This window comes from Pipistrellus hanaki, assembly GCF_964339955.1.
Source record: "Pipistrellus hanaki genome assembly, chromosome: 15".
Classification (NCBI taxonomy): Eukaryota; Metazoa; Chordata; class Mammalia; order Chiroptera; family Vespertilionidae; genus Pipistrellus; species Pipistrellus hanaki.
Window position 1 is genome coordinate 30,299,945 of NC_140517.1, and position 8,421 is coordinate 30,308,365.

The 8,421-nt window shown below is 42.8% G+C and overlaps 1 pseudogene across 1 annotated transcript; it reads left to right on the plus strand.

Annotated features, from left to right (window-relative positions):
- The first annotated feature begins 7,143 nt into the window (after positions 1–7,143).
- On the plus strand, positions 7,144–7,512 carry LOC311633109 (small ribosomal subunit protein uS14-like; annotated as a pseudogene). The gene has a single exon. The product of its transcript is annotated as a small ribosomal subunit protein uS14-like (transcript).
- Positions 7,513–8,421: the final 909 nt, after the last annotated feature.

An 8,421-nucleotide genomic window follows, 5' to 3' on the forward strand; every position in this document is an offset into this window, starting at 1 on the left:
TAAACTCCGAACTCTTCAATGATTATCATCCAAAAACCCAGTTAATACTGCAGGCAGTCCTCTCATTTCGGTCCTGAGGCTGCTCTGGGTTCTCAGTCACCGAGGTGTGGCCTTTGTTGGTTACTCCTTGATAACCGTTGCCCTGATCTGGAGGAAGGGGGAAGGTGGTGTCTCAACTCTTTAGACCCAGCCCCTGATTGGTTCAATGTATTAAGGAGGCATTACTCCTCCCCCAACCTCATTATCTGCCTGCCTTTTGATTAATTCAGTTGAATATAAAGGAGGGGTTTCAGTTACTTGCCTTTTTTGTTGTTATTCCCAATTTGAACTCCTGACTGGTTAGTGAATGAAGTGGGCAGGCTTTAAGTACTAGCTGGTAAATTATGGACTGATTTGTTGATTGATTCCATAAGTGCAGAGGGCAAGATGTTTTGTTTTGTTTTGTTTTGTTTTGTTTTGTTTTGTTAAGTATTTTTTTAAGTATTGGGAACCTACAGGCAGTGCTCTGCGTTTAAGGATCAAGTAACGACCAAGAGATAAAGCATGACTCTCCAGGAATTCATAGTCCAAGTGGAAGATGGGGGCCTAGAGAGTAAAAGCCCAAATAAATCTATCAGATTATTTCAGAGAGGACTACGGGCTTTGGGGAATGGCTAGGGCATAGAAGGAGATGGGCCAGGAAGGTCATGTGAGGTGAGATGGGGAGTTAGGTCAGAGGAGAGGAAAGGACATCTAAGCTGAGGGCTAAACCATGAGAATATCTGAAGAAGAGAGTTCCAGGCAGAGGGAATGGAAAGTACAAAGGTCCTGAGGTGAGAAGATTAGTGAATTCCAGAAACAGAAACTAGGGCAGTGTGGTTAGAGGGTAGGCAGGCAAGAGGAGAGGAGGAGTACAAGAGAAGACCAGGCTGAGCCTGGTGAGGGGTTCAGATTTGATCCTAAGAGCTGTTGGTTAAGCTGGGGAGGAGCAGGCGGGGAGGGAGGTGGAGTTGTAATATGATTTAGGTTGTGGAGATGCTCTGGCTGCCCTGAGCACAATGGACCATAGGAGGCAGCAAGTTCCTGCTTTGCCTAGGGACCAAGCTCAGCAGTCCCTAGGGTAGGGTTCCAACACCTGAGTGCCTTTGCCATGGGAGATCTGGGTATGGATGGGGGAGCATCTAAAACAGGCTCTGGAAACCTCAGCCAGGAACAAGCCATGTGGAATCTGTGTGTGTAGGTATCTGTCTGTGTATGTGTGTCTCTCTCCTAACATGTTGGACACAGCAATGCCCTTCACATCTTAGGCAGCCACCCCCTCAGTCCCTTGGAAGCATGGGCATTGGAAGGTGTCCGATGGCATAAGAAATCACTTGCTTCAATTTCTGGAAATGTTTCCTTTCAGGTTACCAGGTGATGTAGGTCCAGTCCAGATTGGTGTTTCTTTAGATGTGACACGTAGATTCAAAAGTTGATTCCTTTCCTTGGAATTTAGCCACATAAGGGTTGGTTAACAGTAGCTGATAAGGATCCTTCTAACAGGGTTGAAGAGATTTTTTGCAGATGTCTTTCCTAATAGATGAAATATCCAGAAAAGGTGTGATAGTTAAGATCTTTTCTCCTGGGAGTGTGCTGTGGAAAGATTGTTTTATTAAAAATGGTTATTTTCAACATAACCAATTAGGCCTTTACAATATTGAAGAATATTTACTTTTCATAATATTTCACCAGTAAAGTGGGTTCCCCAGTTATTGTGACATTCAAGAGGACTTTCCCAAGTAGGGAATAATTGTTTTTCCGAAAGGACTTTTGCCACAGAGGAAGCAGCAAACTGTCTACGAGAAAAAGCTTCAGTACAGTTTACAGTTGGATAACAAACTTCAGTGATAATCAACACACTGTTAATTAGTCTGATATCCATGTAGGTATATTATTAAATCATAACTTTCCTCTGTATAATTATCTTCATATCTATCAAAAGATAACCATAGTAAGTCTAATATGTTTTACAAATTAAGTCCAGTTCTCATAAATGTGACCTCATTATTTACATAAGTGCAGCAGCAATAGTTACAGATTTTTAGATCTTTTTAAAAATATTTTATTTTTTGAAATATTTTCATTAAACTTTAGATAGAGGAAGTGAGAGGGATAGAGGGGTAGAAACATCAACAAAAGAGTAACATCATCGATCAGCTGCCTCCTGCAGGCCCTCTATTGGGAATCCAGTCCCCAACCCAGGCATGTGCCCCAACTTGGAATCAAACCAGCGACCTTTTGGTTCATGGGTCAATACTCAACCATTTAGCCACACCAGCCAGGTTATTTTTTAAAATTTTAGATTATAGTTGACATACACTATTATATTAGTTTCAGGTGTACAGCATAGTGATTAAACATTTATATAACTTACAAAGTAATTACCCCACGTGACACCATACATAGTTATTACAATATTATTGACTATGTTCCTTCTATATTCCCTGTACTATACTGTACAGCCTGTGACTGTTTTTGTAACTGGCAATTTGCACGTCTTAGTCCCTTCCCCATTTTAATCCATCCCCCAAACCCCATCTGGAAACCACCAAATGTTCTCTGTACCTATGAGTTTGTTTCTGTTTTTTAAAACAAGTCTTCATTTTTCAGATTATTACAGTTGTTTCTCTCCCCCTGCCCCCAATAGCTCCCCTCCAATCAGTTTCCACCCTACCCCATGCCCTTACGTGCCCCACCCCAACTGTCCTCATCCATCAGGGTATGATTTTTGTCCAGTCTCTTCCTGCATCCCTATACCCCTTTCCCCCAAGAATTGTCAGTCCACTCCCTTTCTATGTTTCTGGTTCTATTATATTCACCAGTTTATTCAGATTTTCTATTCACTTGATTTTTAGATTCATTTGTTGATATTTGTTGTTCATAATTTTTTTAAATATATTTGATCAACAAATATGTAGTTCATAATTTTTATCTTTACCTTTTTCTTCTTACTTTTTTTTAAATAAATCTTTATTGTTCAGATTATTACAAATGTGATCCTCTTCCCCCCCTCAATTGCTCCCCTTCACCAGGTTCCCACCCCACCCTCTGTCCTTTCCCCATCCCCCATTGTCCTCATCCATAGGTGCACAGTTTTTGTTCAGTCTCTTCCCCCACCCCCACTCCCCTTTTCCCCGAGAATCGTCAGTCCACTCCCCTTCCATACCTCTGATTCTATTATATTCAACAGTTAATATTGTTCATCAGATTTTTTAATTCCCTTGGATTTTAGATTCACTTGTTGATAGCTACGTATTTGTTGTTCATAATTTTTATCTTTATCTTCTTTCTCTTCCTAAATAATCCCCTTCAGCAATTCATATAATTCTGGTTTGGTGGTGATGAACTCTTTTAGCTTTTTTTTATTTGTGAAGCTCTTTATCTGGCCTTCAATTCTGAGTGTTAGCTTTGCTGGGTAGAGTATTTTTGGCTGTAGGTTCTTGCTATTCACCACCTTGAATATTTCTTGCCATTCCCGTCTGGCCTGCATGGTTTCTATTGAGAAATCAGCTGACAATCGTATGGGTACTCCATTATAGGTAACTACCTGCTTTTCTCTTGCTGCTTTTAATATTCTCTCTTTGTCTTTTGCTCTTGGAATTTTAATTATGATGTGTCTTGGTGTGGTCCTCCTTGGATTCCTTTTGTTTGGGGTTCTGTGTGCTTCCTGGACTTGTAAGTCTATTTCTTCCCCCAGATGGGGGAAGTTTTCTGTCACTATTTCTTCTAGTATTCTTTCGGTATCTTGCTCTCTCTCTTCTTCTGGAATCCCCATAATTCTGATAGTGGTTCACTTGAAATTGTCCCAGAGGTTTCTTACACTATCTTCAACTTTCTGGATTCTCTTATCTTCTCCCTTCTGCAGAGGAGTGTCCTCTGGCTCTTTGTGTTCTAAATCTTTGTCTTGATTCTTGCGATCTTCCAGTCTGTTTTTAGGACTTTGTATAATATTTTTTATTTCAGACAATGTTTTATTCATTTCTAGTTGATCCCTTCTTATTTCTAGTTGATCCCTTTTCATATCCTCATAGGTCTCATTTATTTTATCGGCCTTTTTTGGATATTGTTGAATAACCTTATAACTGTAGTTTTGAACTCAATGTCCAATCTTTTCTTTTCCTCCATCTCCTTCCTTTGTGTCCTTCTTTTTGTCTGCATTTTATTTGTTTCCCTGATTTGATGAATATCTGAAGAAGAGAAAATATCCCTTTTGTGTGCTAGGTATTCTGGTAGAGCCCAGTAGCACAGCCTTCCCAGTTACCTGCGGTGGACAGTCTTGGTGTAGCCCTTTGTGGGCTGTGTGTGCAGTCTTGTTGTTAAGCCTTGCTTATTGTTGGTATCACTGGGAAGCGTTGATCTCCAAGCCAATTGGCTGTGAGGATCAGCAGTGTCTCAGCTAGGAGGGCTTCTGTACTCCGCTTGGATACGGCGGGGTCTCGGGGTAGTGCAGACAATCTTTGGTTCCCTGTCAGTCTTGCCTTAGAAAAGTCCTGTTCGTGGAGAGTTTCAGAAGATTGGTTGCAGGCACCCGCACCTCTTTGGTAAAGACGCAGACAAGCTTTGGATTCTGGCCAGTCCCTCTTTAGACAAAGCCAGCCTCTGGGAGAGCTTCTGTGCTCAGCCACAGATGGGCGGAGTCTCCGGTTGGTGCAGACAAACTTTGTTTTCCCTTCGGCTCCTCCCCAAGTCCCGCAGTAATGGCCTCTGGCTTCACACACCTCCAAGAGATCTCTGTCCGCTGCCTGACAGTCTGGCCTCTCCCTGTCTGGGGCCGTCTATCAGAGCAATAGGGTGATTCTGTTTTCCTCTCGAACAAGAAAGCCAGCCGTGGGTTAGCTGTCTGCCCTCTCCGCGCGCCAGGAGTAAGCCAGTAGCGAACTCAGCCCGGCCCTTCCTCTCCGCGCCGGAAGTAAACCAGCGCCTTTTCGCGCACACAGTTCTCCGTACCTTCACTGTTCCTGAGGTTCAGCGTGCCTTCTCTCTCCTTCCCAGATGGCAGAGCCTCCTCTCAGCTAGCCGTCCAGCGCTTCAGGGCAATGCCTCCCCTGTTTTTCAGTTCTAAATTCAAATTTGTTGTGGTAGGCTGCATTCGGGTGTCTACCCTATGCCGCCATCTTGGTTTCTCCTACCTTTTTCTTCTTCTTCCTATTCTTAAAGAATACCCTTCAGCATTTCATATAATACTGGTTTGGCAGTAAGGAACTCCTTTAGCTTTCTGTGAAGCTCTTTATCTGACCTTCAATTCTAAATTATAGCTTATCTGGATAGTGTAATCTTGGTTGTAGGTTCTTGCTCATCACTTTGAATATTTCTTGACACTCTCTTCTGGCCTGCAGAGTTTCAGTTGAAAAATCAGCTGACAATCATATGGGTACTCCCTTCTAGGTAACTGTTTTTCTCTTGCTGCTTTTAAGATTTTCTGTCTTTCTCTCTTGGCATTTTAATTATGATGTGTCTTGGTGTGGTACTCTTTGAATTTTTCTTTTCTTTTTTTTAAATATATTTTATTGGTTTTTTACAGAGAGGAAGGGAGAGAGATAGAGAGCTAGAAATATCGATGAGAGAGAGTCATCGACCAGCTGCCTCTTGCACACCCCCTACCGGGGATGTGCCCGCAACCAACGTACATGCCCCTGACCAGAATCAAACCCAGGACCTTTCAGTCCACAGGCTGATGCTCTACTGCTGAGCCAAACCAGTTTTGGCTGAATTTCTTTTGTTTGGGGTTCTCTGTGCTTCCTGGACTTGTAAGTCTATTTCTTTCACCAGGTAGGGGAAGTGTTCTATCATTATTTCTTCAAATAGGTTTTCAATATCTTGCTCTCTCTCTCTTCTTCTGGCACCCCCATAATTCAGATGTTGATATGCTTGAAGTTGTCCCAGGGGCTCCTTATACTATCTTCATATTTTTGGATTCTTTTGTTTGTTTGTTTTTCTGGTTGGGTGTTTTTTGCTTCTTCATATTTCAAACATTTGACTTGATTCTTGGGATCCTCTAGTCTGCTGTTGGATCTCTGTATATTGTTCTTTATTTCAGGCAGTGTATGCTTAATTTCTAGTTGGTCCTTTTTCATATCCTTGAGGGTCTCACTAAATTTCTTGGAGGTTTCTAGAAGATTCTTGAATAACTTTATAACCGTGGTTTTGAACTCTATATCCAGTAGTTTGCTTTCCTCCATTTCTGTCATTTGTGACCTATTTCTTTGTCTCTACATTTTGGCTGCTTCCCTGTGTTGATAGCGTGGCTTTGTGTGCTAGGTGTCCTATAGGGCTTAGTGGCTCAGCCTCCCTGTTGCAGAAAACCAAAGAAATACTAAGTACACTTCCTAGAGAAAGGGAGGGACCCTGTTTACTAACTCTAGTGGACACCAAGAATAATTTCAAAATCAGAGTGAAGAAATATGCAGAGGGCTTCACTTTTTATAACCTTCTGGGGTCTTTGTCTTGCAGATATAGTTCCGCCCCCTTTCATGGGCTTGTAGAAAGGCCCCCAGGTGTTGGGGGGCCCCCAGGCCATATCCGATGATTTGTCCTGGGGCCAGGGATAACAACTCTTTCCCCCACACTCCTTGTCCCACAAGCTTCTTTCAGCCTTGTGGAACAATGACCATGGGATGTTATGGTGAACAGGGTAATGACAACTCTTAGCTATTTCCTGCTGGAAAGGGATGATGACCAAGGGGTTAGCATTTGCTTCATCCTCTCAGAGGGGTTTGTAGGGAGTTCTTCTGGTTTCAGGCAGGCAGGTGTAAGCAGTGGTCCCAGACACGTAGAATGTTCCTGCAGGGGGGCACCAGGAGTAGGTGGTGTTTTCAGCCTTGGCGGTAGAGTTGCATAGTTCATCTGGGAGGTGACCTGTTGGATGTTGGTGCTGCATACTGCCTGCATACTGCTGAAACAAATAGGAGCAACATCAGTTAGTTATACATTGACCATGACAGGCCCTATTTTTTTTTTTTTCCATCCAATACAATTCCCCTCCCCCACCCCACGTGCATTTGGTAGTAGAGTCGTAACATGCTGCAGGCTGATAAGTATAGCTAACAAAAATCTGGCTTGACTAGGTTTTCTCGTGGACCACCCAGTCTAGCATATTTGGATAGCAAATTTCTAAGCAAGGAGCAAAGGATGGCATAACAAGGTCTAATCCAACAATTTACGATAAGGATTTTGTTTCCTTGCTGTGTGGGGAGCAGTAATTTTATGGTGCTTCTGTGCCCCAGCAAGAGCAGATGAGTTACCTTCCTGGTACTAGTCTCAGATTCTGCTGGCACTCATAAAGAGACAAAATAACCTTTTGCCTCGTTGCTACAAAGTGAGCAAGATGGGTCACCAGCAACTCTACTGGAGCCATCGGAGGAAATTCGGCCAGGGTTCTCGTTCTTGCCGCATCTGCTCCAACTGCCAAGGTCTGATCTGGAAGTACAACCTCAACATGTGCCGCCAGTGTTTCTTCAGTATGCGAAGGACATAGGTTTCATTCAGTTGGACTAAGTGAACTTCTGTGAATGGGTCATTCAAGACATCTACCTTATGACAGAATGCTATCTCTTTGTACATAAAATAATTTTTAAAAAACACCCTTAAAAAAAAAAGACAAAATAAGAATTATTAGATAAAATCAGTGATTATCCAGAAATATGAGAGAATGTAAAGTTAGGAAGAGATAAGAAAGAAATATTAGTGTTAGGGAGAATTCAGCAGGGTGTTATCTAAATTCCTTGAAGCAGGTTGTTCAGCCAGGTCTGCTGTCTTCTTGACGGTAATCTGTAGGGGTGCTCTGGTCAGAGGTCACCTTCCACTCAGACTGGATGTCACTCGGCTGGTGGGCTGCCTTCACCCAGGAGTAGTGGATCCAGGTGTTTAGTCCTGCAACCTTAAAAGCTGTGGGGGTAGTTAATATGACTGGATAGGGTCCCTTCCAGGTAGCCTTGAGGGGCTCCTTTTTCCAATCCTTTACCCAAACCTGGTCTCCAGGTTTATAAGGATGTATGGGTGTTCCTAGAAAGATGGGTAGCTGGTCAATAACCCATCTGTGGACCTCAAAGATAGTTTTTCCAAGTCCTTGTAGTTGTTTCTGGATTTCTAAGTTCCCTATTTCTCCCAAATATCCCTTTGGCCGAATTAAGGGAGGGGGTCTACCAAATAGAATTTCAAAGAGAAAGAAACCTACCCTGGCCCCTGGGGCACAGCATACCCACAGAACTACAAGAGGCAAGATATCTGTCTAGGATAAGGTTGTCTCTTGGCATAGCTTAGCCATAGTCTGCTTTAGAGTCCAGCTCATGCTCTCTACTTTCCCTGAACTCTAAGGCCTGTAAGCTTTATGTAGATTCCATTTAATTCCTAAAGCCTTGGCTACCTATTGTACTATTTCTGCTACAAAGGCTGGGCCATTATCAG